Source organism: Mus caroli, unplaced genomic scaffold, assembly GCF_900094665.2.
Source record: "Mus caroli unplaced genomic scaffold, CAROLI_EIJ_v1.1 scaffold_5898_1, whole genome shotgun sequence".
In the NCBI taxonomy this organism is placed as follows: Eukaryota; Metazoa; Chordata; class Mammalia; order Rodentia; family Muridae; genus Mus; species Mus caroli.
The window spans coordinates 60,990-78,633 of NW_018389945.1; the positions used below are offsets into that span (position 1 = coordinate 60,990).

The 17,644-nt window shown below is 42.4% G+C and overlaps 1 pseudogene; it reads right to left on the reverse strand.

Moving 5' to 3' along the window:
• Nucleotides 1-1,378: 1,378 nt before the first annotated feature.
• Nucleotides 1,379-3,612, reverse strand: LOC110288381 (annotated as a pseudogene).
• Between the last annotated feature and the right edge of the window lie 14,032 nt (nucleotides 3,613-17,644).

Sequence of the window (17,644 nt, forward strand, 5' to 3'; positions counted from 1 at the left end):
TTCGGTAGCCACCTGCAATCCCCATTGCCCTAATGTTTTTATTAATATAGGGTAAGCATCTTGCAACTGTAAATTTTTATGACAAATCAAAATGTCCATTGTAAATTATTACAAGTAATGATGGAAAATAATTTCTAACTGACTTAAGTGTCAATTGCACATACAGTTGACACATGGTGGGGCTATTTGGCATCCCCTGAGGTAGGACCCTCCATTGGTATCTTTGATCAGGCTCTAAATGATTAATGGCTGGGATGGTAAATGCAAATCTTTGCCTATCTTGAGGGCATAAAGGTATAGAGAAAAAACAATCTTTAATATCTATAATTATAATTTCCCAATTTTGGGTAGGGCGGAAAGCACTGGAAGCCCTCGCTGAACTGACTCAAACAGGCACATTTGTGCATTAATTGCTCTAAGATCGTGTAATAAGCGCCATTTGCCAGATTTTTTCTTAATTACGAAAATAGGTGTATTCCAGGGTGAGGTAGAGGACTCTAAATGACCCAAGCGTAGCTGTTCAGAGACCAGTTTTGTGGCTGCTTCTAATTTTTCAGAGGAGAGAGGCCATTGAGGAACCCATACAACTTCCTCTGTAAGCCATGGTATGGGCATAGAGCCCCCAACGGCCCCTAGAAAAAACCCAGGCCTCTCNTATCAGTATTACCATGGTGGGGAACAGGTTCAAGTCTGCCCTGTTTCTTTTTTCCCAGACCTTTCCCTTTCTTGTAGCCCATTTTACTCATGATTTTAACAGCTTGTGTAGAATACTCATTTGTTAATGTCAGGCCCATTTCTGAAAGAATATCTCTCCCCAAAAGATTGACTGGTAATGGAAGGACATAAGGGGTAAATAAGCCTCTCTGCCCCTCCGGAGTNTGCCACTCCAATTGTGTAGAACTGATTGTAGGACATGATTGATATCCCAGGACCTGTAGCGAGTGGGAAGATTTATCTACAGGCCAGGCCTGGGGCCACCAATGTGAGGAGATGATGCTCTTATTGGCCCCTGTATCCATAATTCCCTGAAAAACTTTACCATTGATTGTTAAATGCAGCGTGGGTCTATTGTTTAGTGGCATAATTAGGTATGCTGCATCTTGGCCAGAAGAGCCCATACGATTGTTTCCATGGGTTTGTGTTCTTTCCTCTCTCCCTGTGGGCAACAGGATCATTTGTGCAATTCTATCNCCNGATGTAATGGAGAAAATTCCTTGAGGGCAGGAGCAAAGGACCTGGATTTCTTGTAAATGGTGATGATCTACTATTCCAGGATAAACTATAAGTCCTTGCATAGTCAGCGATCCTCGCCCTATTATCAGGCTCACTGTTCCTGAAGGTAAGTGTTCCAGGGCCTCAACTGGGATAGGCTGGACATTCATTTGTGGCATGAGTAGGAAGTCGGTGGTGGAACACAGGTCCACTCCTGCGATTCCTCGGGGTTTATTTCCACTAAGTTGCTCTGGCTTTTGACAAATCTGTGATTCCCATATTTGTGAGGGCCCTGGGATCGGGGGGCCACAACCCCGTTTTTTGGTAGGTAGTTGTCAGATTCATTGATTGGGGGCAGAAGCCTCCCCTTTATATTGCGAACAGAGTGGTACTCACTAGCTTTGTGATAACCCTTTCCACAACGAGAGCAAAGAGTAGCCACTTGGNCCCGCTCTGGGAGGGGGCAGTCTTTCTTTAGGTGGCCTATTTTTCCACAGTTAAAGCAAGCTCTTTGTTTGCTAGTAGAGAGGTGCTTTTGTGATTGTAATATAGCTGCAGCCAGCCCTGCATTGGTAAGTGGGCCTCCCAGTTCTCTACATATCCTAAGCCAATCTTGCAATCCCTTGTTTTTTCTTGGCATGATTGCAGTCCTGCATTCCTGTGTGGCCTGCTCATAAACAAGCTGTTGAATTAGTGGCATGGCCTGTTCAGGGTCTCCGAAAACCCTCCCTGCAGCCTCAGTCATTCTTGCTACAAAGTCTGAGAATGGCTCCTGGGGGCCCTGGATGATTTTTGTAAGGTGGCCTCCAGCTTCTCACTTTCTTGTAAGAGCTTTCCAAGCTTTAATGGCAGCCGCCAATATCTGAGCATATGCTCCCCAATGATAGTTAGTCTGATTGGCAGCAAACTGTCCTTGGCCTGTTAACAAGTCAAAAGTCCATTGCCTCTGATTATCATCTTCTGCCACAGCATTAATTCTTGCCTGATTCTGGGCAGCATCATACCACAAGGCTTTCCACTCCATATATTGTCCCTTATTAGGTAGAGTTGCCTTAACTGTCATTTGCCAGTCTGCCGGAGTCATTGCTGTATTGGCAAATCTCTCAACCTGTACTAAGGTGAAGTTGGCATTGACTCCATAATTATGGACAGATTCAGCAAGTTCCTTAATTTGTTGATATTCTACAGGAGCATGCATGCGTCCCGCGTCTCCAGCATCGAAGACTGGAAAAGCCATCTGAATCTTTTTTAATTCCTCCTGAGGCAAAAAGGAACTAGCACCATATCTTGATTCATATGGTGGAGGCGCCAAGGGCTTGGGTGACGGCTGTATGCCCCCCCCCCTTTTATTATTTTTTTTGCTGTACTCTTTGATCAGGGCCATACCTTTCCTCTTCATATTTTGCTGCTTCTTCTTCTAATTCTGCCTCTTCACTAGGATCTAAATCATCAGGATCTGAGCTATCAAGTTTTAAAGACTTTTAAATCTTGGGTGGGATAAATATTACTAAGTTTACCTGTAGGGGGTGCGTTTTCACCTTCCCCTTTTTTCACTCCCCCTTTTTCTAACTTCTGGTGAGGTCCTTTTTTCTTAGACATGTCTTTTTTATGAGCTCCTAATCTCTCGCTCCATTCAGTTTCTGACATGCTGTCCTGAACCTCTTCTAACGTCTCTTGTCCCTCAACCACTGCAGGTTGGCAGGTCTCATCTTCTAAGCAATTCTTTATTAACATCCAAATTGCCTTAGTGCCTAGGCGCAAGTCTCCTTCCTCAAATTTTTTATCTAGGTCTCTTCCCAGTTTATTCCACGAGGCTATGGCCAGGGAACCCGAAAAAGCATACTATGGGGCAACACAATCAATCTCTTTGACAAAATTTTGTAGAGTGCGTGTGGCAATCTTGAGGTCTCTCTGCTTAAGAACAGCTTGCAGTGCATTTACAACTGACTGTGATGACCACATTGTGCTTGCGGCTTAAATACCTCCGACTTAAGGCACACTGAAGCAGAAGTGGAAGTAGAAAACCACACTCCACTCCAAAAGCAGAAGTCCGCTCCTGAAACAGAATTCTGCTCCTAGAGCAGAAGTCTGCTCCCGAAGCAGAAGTGAAAGTAAAATGCCACACACAGCTCTCTTATGTACGAGAGAATGACTGAGCTTGACGGTGCTGCCGCTTATCTACGTCGGACTGACCTCACCTCAAAATTAACACCAACCACGATGAACACAATAAGACACCAGGAGAAAGAAGACAAGCACCAGGGTTACAAAAACCGAAGTTTCTACCAACTAGTCCCATGCTGCTTCTAGATTGAGACCAAGGTCCAAAGGAAAAACAGGCTCACAATCAGACATACCTTTCCGATCTTACCTTCCACTGTGGTTTTGAATCCGCCCCATTTCCAGAGGGCCTCCTCAGTGCCGGCGATGTTGCAGTTCCCGGGATTTCGGCACCAGATGTCTCTGTGTCTCTGAGTCTCGTCGGTGAGGACACACACACAGGACACTCGGATCCTTCTGCAGTAAAGCTTTAATGCATCTTGAGAGACAGATGATCAGCTTCTGGGGAGGAGACCCAGAACACAGGAAACTTGGTCCTTTTATAGACCACGAAGAGCGGTTGGAGACGTGCATCACCTTGACTGGCTGCTCACTATCAGCCCAGATGACGCCACGGGACAGGCAGGGCACAAGGAATGGAAAAATACCCCAGCACATGCGCAGACTACTTGTTTACCAGTTAGAACACCGGATGTCAGCGCCATCTTATAATGGCGATTGCAAGGGCGGCTCCTCACAGAACAGCACATTTTCTTATGATACGGTAGAACATCTTTTGCATATCTTCCTAAGAGCAGTATAGTTGGGTCTTCAGGTAGAACTGATATGCATGGTCACTTAAAAGTGATATTGAGCTGCTGCAGACCCTCTGGATCCCTATGGCTGCATTGAATGGGTCTCTGGAGCACGTGGGCAAAGCATCAGATGGAATGACAGACAGATGCACACAGGAGAGGTTGTGTAGAATTTGAATCTAATTTGTCTAATCTAGCATCAAACTTTTTATACAGAAGAAAATAAGGAAATTGGGTGACACACCAGCAAGGTACAAAGAGGTTACTGGATTTTTACATAAAACAGAAGAATGCAAACACAGAAGGTCTAACAGGAACCACCTGGGATAGAATTCATTGTTACCAACTGGGATCAAAACGAGTTCCACCTAAGATTCACTTAATCTTAGAAGCCATGGTCAAGGGCTTCGTGCCCTTGCCATAGTTCCTATTTTTTTGTCTATTGTATAGTCCACCTTTCCCTTAGGCCATTGTAAATACGTGTGTATGGGTGTAACTCAGCTATCTATAGTTCTAAGTATCTATTCTGATTCCTCTTTATGTCTAAAACTTCCTTCTTCCTAGAAAATGGTAAATTCCTGTGTAGGGCAGTGACCTAGCTTTTATTCAAAGTGATAGTATAATGCCAGAGGCAATTCTGAATGTTACTGAATAGACAACATTCTTCCTGAATTCCAAGCCATTGTCACCTCAAGGACTTTCTAGGACATTGGAACATTGGTGAAGGCTTGGCTATGTCAGAATTCAATCTTAAAAGGCAATTATAATAGGATAATACTAAAAGAGAGCACGTGAATCCATACACCAGACTAATTCGGGAATGGAATATTAATGTATGGGTTAGAGAGAATGCCAGACTCCAGGAGGTGAGTTTCCGTGAAACTCTTTGCCTCATGAGTAGCTTCCAAGCCTCTCGGCCTGTCAAGCTGACTTGACTGGAGGGCTTGGTATTTCTCCCTTTCTTTTTTTATTTTTCAGCCAAAGTTCCAGGATGTCCCACCTCATCATAGCTACAGACCTCAGGATCACTCTACAGATGAGTGGAAACACAACGATTACTAATAAGACAATGCCAAAAATAATAACAAGTAGGATTATATATTGAACCCAATCCAGGGGGCTCAATGCATTTAGGTTGTTATTCAAATCTCTAGCCAATTCATCAATGTTCCAAGTATCCAAATGACTTTTACTAATATCTGAAATTTTCGCCTTTCTAGCCTTAATGTATGTTATGTCCTGTCCTATTACTAAGACTACTACTTCTAAGACATCTTTTGCCTCCAATATTTATAATATGTTGTTCTGACAAAGCTATGGAAATATTCCTGTTTATCATTAACAAAATGAGCAGTATGTAGCTGCTGATCTAAAGCTGTGGTAGATACCTTTTCAAAGTTTGCATTCTCAGATTTTTAAACCAAGGATCATTTCCTAACTCTAATAGGCAGCAAAACATAAGCAGGTCTCTTTAACAAAACTATAACAGCAGATTCCTTATCTAAATTAGGATCTACACAATTAGTTAATTGACAAGAATTACAATGAATATGAAAAAGACTTTTCAAGATTGGTGATCATGACTCTTACAATTATTTAACAATAAGCATATATAGGTAAGGTACACAAACATTCATAGCTATAAGGAGCTGGCCTAAATGGCCAAAAACAGTGTCTCTGATGAAAGCATCTTGTACATTCTCTGAACCAGTCTTTTTGCCTCACGAGTCAGCTTTTTTAGTTGTTTTTATTTTAAGTTGGCACTAGGTTGGCACTCCTTGTTGTAGCACATGGCGGAGATACGAAGTTTCTTCATCTGTTTGTAAATGGCTGCTCTCTGATTTCCTCCTCCTCTGTGCGCTCACTGTCAGGGAACTCACAGGTCACAGGTCAGCCTGTCACATTGGAAGCTAGCATGCTCTTGTAGCATTCTGTGGAAAAAACAGAAACATCCCCCCTTTTCCCCATATTAAGTATCTGAACAGGATCGTGGCATGTGCCAATAAGTGGATCCTTTTTATCTGCCCTAGACATCATTATATCTAGTTTTTTTTCAATTAAAACCCATTAGAGTACATTCCCAGAAATTAACTATCTGCACCTAACAGCTGAGGACCTTAAATGATTTCCAAAAGTTGCTAGGAGATATAAATTGGTTACGTCCCTATTTAAAATTAACTACCGGAGATCTAAAGCCCCTTTTTGATATACTCTGGGGAGATTCTGACCCAAACTCCCTGCAAAATTTACCTCCTGCTGCCCTAGAGGCTCTCCATAGGGTAGAGTCAGCCATTAATCAACAAACCATGGGCTATTATAATCCCCTTCAACCCCTGTCTTTGATAGTCTTTTCCACATGCTTTGCACCCACTGGCCTATTATGGCAAGATGATAATCCCCTTTTCTGGATCCATTTGCCAGCCACACCTTCAAAGGTTCTCCCTGTTTATCCTTCTCTTATATGTCAGGTGATTATCCTAGGAATCAAGATGGCTACCCATCATTTTGGAAAAGCTCCTGATACTGTTATTTTACCTTATTCTTCTGAGCAGCTTTTTTGGTTACAGTCACAATTTGATGAGTGGACTATATTATTATCCTCCTTTCAGGGAACCTTTGATACACATTTACCAGCCAATAGGTTGGTTCAGTTTTTGCAAACTACCCCTTTTGTCTTCCCCAAGGTCACCCAGCTACAGCCTATATCCAAAGCCTTAACTGTGTTCATTGATGGGTCCAGTAATGGAAGGGCTGCTATCGTTGTTGAAGGACAACACCAAATCATTGAGACCACCTACACCTCAGCCCAGCTGGTGGAGCTCCAAGGAGCTTTACAAGTGTTTGAATCATTGGTTTCATCTCCCTTTAACTTGTATTCAGATAGCCATTATGTGGTAAGGGCTTTGAGAGCTTTAGAGGTGGTCCCTAGTATTCAACCCACCACTGCCACTTTTCAGATGTTTCTTAAAATACAAATGCTCATAAGAAGTCGAGCCTACCCATTTTTTGTGGGGCATATTCGAGCCCACATGGGACTTCCTGGACACTTGTCCTGGGGAAATTATCTTGCAGATCAGGACACTCGGCTTACATGCCTTACTATCGAGCCTGACCCATTGTCACAGGCTCAGACAGCCCATACTTTACATCATCTCAATGCACAGACACTCAGACTACGATTCAACATAACCAGGGAACAAGCCAGACAAATCATTAAACAGTGTAAAAATTGTCTTACCCTGTTGCCAGAAATACATTTAGGAGTTAACCCATGGGGCCTTGTCCCNGGAGAACTCTGGCAAATGGATATAACTCACATCCCATCTTTTGGGAAGCTTAAGTTTGTACATGTGTCCATTGATACCTTCAGTGGGTTTTTGTGTGCCTCTGCCCACACTGGAGAAGCTACCAAAGATGTTATAAATCATTCATTGTGTGCCTTTTCTGTCATGGGACAGCCCAAAATTATCAAAACAGACAACGTTCCTGGATATAGCAGTCTTAAGTTTAAACAGTTTTGTGCACAATTACAGATCAAGCACATTACTGGAATTCTCTAAAACCCTCAAGGGCAGGGAATTGTTGAAAGGGCCCATCAGACCATGAAGAATACCCTGACTAAGCTCGGGGCCCAAATGATTATCTACACCCTCAAAGGAAATTCAAAACAGCTACTGTCTCATGTGCTTTTTGTGCTTAACTTTTTAACTCTAGACATAAGTGGTCACTCAGCAGTAACCGACTTTGGCATCCTAAAACCAGTCTAGAGTATGCTCAAGCACTGTGGAAAGATCCCTTTACAGGGATTTGGAATGGGCCAGACCCCATCATTATCTGGGCAAGAGGCTCAGCTTGCATCTATAATTCCAAGGAAGGGGGAGCCAGATGGCTCCCTGAAAAACTAATTAAGCCATTTAATACAACCCAGGTTGGTGCCTGAGAAGATGTTTCATGTTTTCTCTTGTAGGATCGCCATGGATACATCTCTCACAATATTAATGATACTGGTCATGACGGCGAAAGCCAGGCAAGCACAGACCTATCAGGTTTTTAGTTATGTTTGGATCATCCAAAATCGGGGGGGGGGGGATACCATCTTTGCTCGCTCAACAGTTGGCTCTGCCCCCACATTTGATCCCATAATTATAGATCTATGCCACCTAGCCCTGGCAGCCACCTCATATTGGAGGGTCTCAGAACTCTTCTGGCCACTAGAAAAGGCACCTGAACAGTCTGGAGCAGCGATTAATGGTGCAGGGACTTGCGCAAATGCCGCCCAGCATCCAATGTGCAGCCCTCAAAGATCAACTCTTTTCCAAAAACAGTCACTCAGAGGGATTTTACATATGCCCAGGTCCCTCACATCGCGCTTGTAATCTTGGTCATAAGTGCGGCTATGATGATTCATTTTTTTGCACCTCCTGGGGGTGTGAGACCACTGGCAATGCCTATTGGAGCCCCTAATCTTCGTGGGACCTTATCACCCTCAAAAATAATGGAACATATTCCACCAATGATGATCCTTGCAAGAGTGAGGTGCCCACTAAGGGATGGTGTAATCCACTGATCCTAAAATTTACTGCTAAGGGGAAGAACTTAGAGGCTTGGAAAAGTTCTTGCCCTTTCGCCTGGGGCCTAAGATTGTATCAAGATAACTATGATAATGGTCTGACCTTTAAGGTTCAGCTTCTTTAAACCATCCCTAATAATCATAAAGCATCCATAGGACCTAATCCCCAATTACATCACCCTAAGCCCCCAAACAATCCCCAACTTCCAGGTACCCGCCCCCCTGTTCCTGCCCCAGGGCGTGCTATGACCCTGTTTTAGCCCACTCTCCCTGCGGGGAGGGGGTGAGCTCTTCCACTGATTTACTGTGGTCTATATTGAATGCTTCTGCTTTAGCCTTGCTGGATAAGACACAAAGAGATAATGCGTCAAAATTTGAAGATTGTTGGATATGCTTTTCTGCTTCCCCACCCTTTTATGAGGGCATAGCCTTATTTGGAAATTTTACCCTGCTTTCAGATGCTAGGCAGCTTCCTTTCGAGTCAGTTCAGCTTACCTTGACAAAACTCTCTGGGATAGAAAGTTGTGTGTTGGGGCCAGGCATGCTTCTGCCGTGGCCCTTGCTAGAGATTTGCAATAACATGTTTAGAGTAAATAAAAATGGGTTTTCTTATCTTCTTGCCCCAAATAATACCTTTTTGGCATGTTCCACAGGCCTTACATGGTACATTATTATACAAGATTTTATAAATAATAGAGATTATTGTGTCTTGGTTCAGCTTTTTCCAAATTTTAGGATTCATGAGTCAGACGACTTACTGAAGTTTTGGGATCGAGGTGCCTCCTTGCCATCCCGCCACAAAAGAGAGCCTATCTCAGCGGTGACTCTTGCAGTCCTTCTTGGCCTGGGTGCTGCTGGGACTGGGACCGGAATCGCAGCCCTGTGTCATCTCAACAGAATGTGCAAAATTACCATCTGCTCAATGAGGCTATTAGCCAAGATATAGAGAATATAAACAGGGGCCTAGATGATCTTACTGATTCCTTGGTCTCCCTTTCAGAAGTTGACCTTCAAAATAGAAGGGGATTAGATTTGTTCTTTCTACAACAAGGAAGCTTGTGTGCTGCACTTAAGAAAGAATGCTGCATATATGTTGATAAAACTGGACTAGTTAAAGATAGCATTGCCAAGGTTACTGCCAGTTTAGAAAAAAGAAAAAGAGAGAGAGAACAACAAGATTCATGGTATCAAATTTGGTTTTCAACCTCCCCCTGGCTTTCGACTTTGTTGCCCTCCCTTTTGGGGCCCCTACTGGGACTCCTATTATTGATTTCCTTCGGTCCTTGGGCATTTCAGAAATTGACACAATTTGTTAAATCTCAAATTGATTCATCTCTTTCAAGCGCATCTGTTTCAGTTCATTACCATCGGCTGGACTTTGGTGATAACAAGCAGGTTACTGGAGAAGAGTCAGACATGGATGCTGCTTCATCAACCTCATCTCAGGGAGAGAGACTCAATTTCCATAAAATGCTTAAGTAAGATCATTCCCCTCCCCCTAAATTCAGCCATCAGTCTCATGCCATGAATCATTTATAGATTGCCATAGTCTGTGCTTCTGACATGGTAATATACATTCTGGCCACATTGGAAATTAAATAGTCATCCCATGCTAGACACATCGAAAAATTGGAACTTGAAGCTATTGTCAATGAGAGCTGTAAGACTAAGTACTGCACAGAGATTAGTCTGGAAGCTGTTAGACAGTCTCTGAGAGGCATGTCTGATTGCATGAAGGTTGAGTGCCCTAGGGTCCTTCCCCCAGGAAAAATGGAATGGGAGCAGGTCAGGGTTACTCTGGGTAAAAATCTGTGGGACTGAGAATCAATCCTGTACATGGCCCCTAACATTTCACACTGGGGATCAGACCTCAAACCTCTAACCATGGAGCTGGCTTCATTCCTAAATCCCTTGGCTAACCAAGGTTATACCCAACAGACTGGAACCGTTAATTCAAGCCTCATAGATGACTTGTCCTTGTGTCCTTCATGGTTTTAGAGAATCACCCAGTGAGCAAACAGACATTTAGGCGGTCATTAAAAACGTGGCTACAAATTTATTATACAATATGTCTTTTTAAAAATATTAAAATGGGGAGATGTTGGGAGCTATTAAGACAACACAATTGTCCTGATCTCTGAATTGGGCCTCTCCTCCCGAGAAGAAAAGGGGGTCAAAAGCGGGCCACCGATGCACCATTACAAGAACAACCACAGAATGTTCCAGCCCTAAGCCAGCGCCTGATGTCCCTGACCACACCCTGATACCACCAAGTTCTGCTTCCCCGTGTAACTGCCAAAAGAAAAATTTCCACTGCCCCACGCCTCCTGCTGATAAGTACTTGTACTTCCCCTTTTACTCGTGCATTTCTGCTGCCCCACCCCTCCTGCTGAAAAGTACTTCCCCTTTTGCTTGTGCATTTAAGCCTTGAGCCTTGCTGAATACAGTTGACACCTTGATGCTTCTCAGACTTTTTATGTGTCGTTTCTCGCACTTGGTGTCCGTCCTTCTCTTCCCCCTATTTGGTTCTTAGGAGAAGGTCCCCTCAAGACCCTTGAATAACTGGACCTGCTGGACGGGACAAGATAGAATGCACTGAGGCCCTGAACATCCTGCTATTGAAGGTTTCCTTCATTCTTCCCATCACTTTCCTCTGACCTTCATCAGACCTGGGCAACCTGAACATTTCTGGTAAGCTTCCTTCCCACCCTCTTCCCTCCTCATTGAGTCCTCCCAGGCATTCTAATCTGCCCATAGCACCATGCACTCCCTCTTGATATGCAATCTCCTGCCACATTCAGCAGACCTGTAGATCAGAAACTACAGATAAGCATCCATTCTCTCTCTCATCTTCTCTGCTCACCGAGTCTTCTGGAGGAAAGTCAAGCTACCTTGAGCAGCCTGCTATCTCAGAGGACCCCGAATTATCTAGCCACCTCTAGTCCCACCTTAAAGAGACTTGTAGATCCTGAACTATACAGATAAGCCACTCATTTTCTCCACTTGATGAGTCCTTTGGGGAAAGTTAAGCTGACCTGAACAGAATGCTAGCCCAAAGGAACCTACATTCTCTGGTGACCTCAAAGATGTTCCTCCATGGCACTAAGACACTTGTTCGACTATGTTCATAGAAGCTTTCTGTTAATAGCCCCAAACTGGAAACAACCAGAGATGGTCACAGATGAAGACCGATAAAGAAAATGAGATATATCTACACAATGGAATATTATTAAAATCAAAGACAGCATAAATTGTGCTGGCAAATGTATGGAGTGGGAGAATATCATGCTTAGTAAGATGACCAGTCCAAAAAGGACATGCATGGTACATACTCACTAATAAGTGGATATTAGCCTCAATATACAGGATACCCATGCTATACTCTGCAACCCAATGAACCTAACTAGAAGGAAGGAGAGGTGAGAAGGCTTGAATATTACATAGAAGGAAGGTATAATAATCATAAGAGGCATATGAATCCAAGACTAAAGGAACAGTCAAATAATAATGGCTCCAACATGAGANCATCCTCATGGACAAACACCATTTCCTAAAATTAATGATACTCTGTTAACATGAAGCTAGAATTCCTATTCTGAGAGGCTCCATTCCGAAGCTGACTCAGAGACCCATAGACAAAAAGTGAATGGAGCTTGAGGACTCCTATGGAATAGGGGGTAGGTCTGCAGGCATGGAAGGGAATAGGAACTCTACAGGAAGACTGAAACTTTCAAGTAACATAGACCCTTGGGGCTCTTAGAAACTGAACTACACTCAAAAGAACACACAGAGACAGGACCTAGGGTTACACACCAATATGTAGTTTTAATGCAGCTTGGTTTCACATAGGCCCACACACATGCTTAAGCAGACTCTCCCAAAAGCAATTGCCTGTATGTGTGATATATTCTAATAGTTGATCTTCCTTGTGGAACCACAGGAGGCGAGGAAGCAGCTAATGTCGCAGAAATAATGTACCAGGGTGGGAAAAGATCCATGAAGGGCCCACTGAATCAGACCAGAAGGCTAGAGGAGTGGGGGAAGTGTGGAGGGAGGGCTTAGTGAGCTGGAGTTAAAAAATAAAAATCAGTCAATCAATCAATTAAACAAGAGAATGAATGCTTCAGATTGTCAATTGGATGCTTTGCTTGAAATCATACCAAAGTTTTCTTCCGTATAGAAGTTTCTTCCTTGTCATTTATAAACCTATATCACTTTGAATTAAAATTTTTGTAAGGTAGATTGGAGTAGGTGAGGATATATGGTGGTTGTTTGCCGAGTGTGCCAGAGTCCTTGAATATTGCCTCCTTAACCAATAAACAAGCAGGGCAGGATAGCTCAGATCTCAGAAGGTAGAAGCTGAGCATTCAGTGTTTCATGACACTTGGCTGCATATGGACTTCTTGCTACCCTGGGCTAAATGAGGTTGGCTGCTTCAAAATAACCACACTAGAAGAGCAAGCAGGCACAGGAAATAAAAACACAAAGAACATTAAGATCAAATGTTGGATGGGGCACTATCGGATGGAGTGTCCTGATAGGCATAAATAACTTAACTGCTTTGGACACTGCTCTCAGAAACTCCAATCTCAGCAAGTCAATGCAGTCACACCACACTCCAAGGCTCAGAGTGTCTTATTGAGCCATTTGAGTCCTTATATACTCCTTTTCCCTCACACCTCTGATGTTTAGCCACACCTCTCAGGCCAAAGCTGCCATCTGATAGGATTATGAACTCTCCAACCACTTAATCTTATTGTGACCTAGTTGAGTGAATCAGATCTTCATGAGGGAATGTATAAAACTGAGGTCTATGATCCTAAGCCGATCCAGGATACTTCTCAAACTTTGAGCCCTGGGATTTTTTATTCTTCCATATTATTTGTAGCCTATTTCTCAGGTCTCTCTGGAACTATTATATAGCCTGAGCTGAGAGGTAGGTCTCAGTAACAGGATTGACTATTTTGGTAGGAGATAGGGTGTGTCCAGTATGATTAGATCTCTAGGCAGGCAAGTGAGGACCCATAAATGAAGAACCATTTGCCAAGTCAGTGTTAAAACATTAAATATATCTCTTTCTTTGCCGTTCTCTGTCACTACCTCTCTTTTTGTCTCTCTAGTTTGTGCTGTCTCTCTCTCTCTCTCTCTCACTCATCTATATTTATTTGAATTTATTTCTGCCCGAGATTTGCCTTTGATGAAATAATTGCAGTAGATGAGTTCAAATATGTTTGGGGCCTTTATGAATGGCTCAGGACTTTCAAGAAGAGCTACTCTTCCACAGGAAGAGCGTTCTATTCCTAGCTTCCATATGTAAGCTCATAACAATCTACAACTTCAATTATAGGAACTCTGTCATTCTCCTCTATCTTCTTAGGGTAGTGCATGCTAACATGTAAGCACGGAAAACATATATTCCCCCCAAAATACCAAAAGAGCTTGATGTGTTATTGTGTTATAGGCCTTTAATACCAGATCTTGTGAGGCACAGTCTAATCTCTCTGAGTTCAAGGCCTGCATGCCATCACTAGGGAGTTCAAGGAAAGTCTCACCTACAAAAGAACACCATAATTCAAAGCAAACAAACAAATTTCAAAAAATGAAAGCAGAACCAGGCAGTGGTGGTGCATACATTTAATCCTAGCACTTGGGAGGCAGAGCCAGGCAGATTTCAGAGTTTAAGGCCAGCCTGGTCTACAGAGTGAGTTCCAAGTTCCAGGACAGCCAGGGCTACTCAGAGAAACCTTGTCTAAAAAAAAAAAAAAAAAAAAAAAAAAAGCAGAGAACCCAATGTTTACATCAAACAATTTAACCCTATCACACAACAGGAAGAAGCTGGGAGATCTCAATGTGTTTGACACCAGTCTGTATAAGATATTTTTCATTATCTAGACTGAAATTGTTCCTTTGGGTAAAGCTAAAAAACCGAGACAGGCCTGATAGTCAAGAGCCCATTAACTAAAACAGTCTGATTTACTGTGTTTTATTTGTTCCTTAGTTAGTAAATCTTTATATACTGCTTTTTAAATTTATTTTTGAGGAAGAGCCTTTCACTCTAGCCGTAGTGATCTGAAACTCCAATTAGCAACAATCCTCCAGCTTCAACATTCTACCCAGGAGGCTAACTGTTGTGAGCCAACACCTGGCTGAGTTTTCTTAACAGGTGATATACATGGCTCTGAGTGTGTAGCACATTGGTTTTACTCTGCTCCTGACACTAGACATACACACAAACCCTCCTCAAATATACTCTGAAAATGTGTGGCAACCATATTGTCACAAATGCATATTCTCTTCTGGAATATGTAGATGAATTGAATGTTCTGTCCTCTCAGCTTGTTATCTACTCAGAGGGCTGAGGCAGCAGGATGGCTTGTATCTATTTTTGCTAGGCAGTAATTCTAAAGATGCAGACAATTGGAAATGGTTCCTTAGAATCAGGAACCCTGATTCTCTCTATATATGTCTCTGGTTTTTGGTCTCTCTACAGGATTTAGTGAAGTAGACATGCTGGATTCTCTCTCTATTCTGTCTGTCTCTTGTCTCACGGTCTTTTTCTTCTCTCTCTTTTTAATCATGTGTGTGAGTGTGATGCGAGAGGCTGAGAACCTGTTATCTCTGGCCTCCATGAGGCCCAGAGATCTAGAAATTCCCCTTGTTCACCCCCCCTCCCACCTGCAGCCTGGGTTCCTAGCTTCCCACAGTCAGACACCCACTTGGAACATCGTGGAAAGCAGGCTGCAGTCCTCTGCATCTGCCTACCCAGAGTATCAGAACTCTGGAGAGGTGAGGGTTTTCTCCCACTCCTTTTATTCCCCCATGCACACTGCCTGGAAGAGTATTTCAGGATTGATCTTCAGGCAGAATTAATTCCAATTTTTGGAGGAACCACCAGTTTGATTTTCAAAGATTGCAAAAGACACTAGAGGCATACCCAATGAAGTTGACTTTACTTCCTTAGAATCATTTCTTCTATGTGACCTGACCTGCAATAGGTAACAAATAAAAATACTTTGATGGTAGGGAAAAGAATATCTGGTCAGGCATGGTGACCAATGCCCTTAACCTCATCATAACAGAAGCAAAGAATAGCAGATTATTATGAATTCATATGCAGCCTGGTCATCAAAGCACATTGCAGAGAAGTCAGGACTGCATAGTAAAATATTGTCTCAACAAACTATGGAAATAGAAGTGGTGCTGAGTGATTGTTAAGGAGAATGTCTGCTGTCTCGATGACCCCTGTATCACAAACTGCATCTATAGTTTGAATACAGCATTCTATAAGACCAATGAGAGATAATGCAGTACCCTTTTCTGGCCTCCACTGATACTGTGAAGATAGGATACAAAGGAGTAGGTGAAGGAAAACTCTTAGACACATGCAGAAAATTTCATGTGGTTTAATTTCTTTCTACCTGAGAAATACAGCCTATGAATATGCATGTGATGTAGACAATATCAAATTCTGATATCTAGTAGAGGTCAACCTGAAGGGGAATCTAACTCAAGTGATCCTATCTCAGCTGTCTCATCTGCCTAGGACATCCCTATTGAATAATCCCTAAAAAGAACTGTTTTATGGATACAAGATAAACAAAGTGAAATTGAAGCAATGAGCCACAAGACTATATTTTCATAAACATACCAATCAAGACTTTTAAAAAGTATGAATTATTTGCTTTTATTGCTACTGGTAATGGCTACAAAAGGAGTACAGAGGTCAGTTTGGCAAAATGTTACCAAAGCAAAGACAGAAATCACAAATAAATAGTGACGATCAGGTTTGGACAGAGCAAAGGCTGTAGAAAAGGAGAGAGATATTTGACATCCACTAGTGTCCTTTTATTGCAAGATGATCTATGAAGGCTATGGCCCCATAAGCATGTGATGTGAACACTGGGTATGGTAGTACAGCACACAGTGGGACAAAGTTGGTGAATGAGGAGCTCAAGTCCCTTATGGGATACAGCAGGAAAATTTTGAAAAGTAAATTAAAATGTAAAAAAAAACCCAGCAACAATCTCTTCTTTGCTCTATTGATTCTTTCTCTGATACTGTTGAGTCTATCATCTTTTTGTTCCCATGAAAATATCGGGTTATACTGGATAGAAATCTCCATAGATCCCCAAAATTCAATTCATAGAAAGAAAAATGACATCAAACACATTAGTTTCACAGTTGTATAGATACAAACTTTTGAAGAGCAATACAAAAAAAAAAAAAAACCACATGTTACTGATGAATGAGCAAGGGAAACCTATAGGATAACATAGCTTTATTTGTATTGATCCCAATTGGTCATGTAATTGAGTGTGACTCAGACAACAGTGAATATCCTCTACTCCCTACACTGGAACTAACTCAGGCTGCCTCAGAACCCTCAAATTATGTATGAGGTTAGAACAAAGTTGTACAGTTCTCCCAACTACAATATAACTCATGTCTCCGTAGCATTCCAGAGGGGAAGGATGCATCTCCGTGATTCAATTCACACTGGAATATTCTCAATGACAGTTTCTCTTTCTCCTTTCTCTCTCTTTCTGTCTCTCTCTGTCTCTCTCTGACACACACACACACACACACACACACACACACACACACACACACACACCATATTCATGGCTCCACCACTACCAAAACCTTCCTGAATATCTGTGGTATAATGGAACTGCCCAAGCTAGGTTGTATAAAATAATGTGCTGTGAGTTGCATCCAATCTGCTCCTATCTCCTTTTTAGAGTTCAAACAATTCCTTTTCTCTACAGGAGTTGTCTCACTCTCACTGCCAAACATGTGATTCATCCCAAAACTAAACAAAGAAATATTTCACAATAGCTGATCACACAGTGAAACCTGATGCTGCATTATTTACAGAAAAAAAAATCTGGATGTGGTGTGACCAAGCACTTAACACACACCTTTTATCTCTTGGATAGGATATGGATGCACCCTAGTTAAACACCTTTAATACCAAAAAATAAATTAAGGTAAAGTTAGTTCGTTG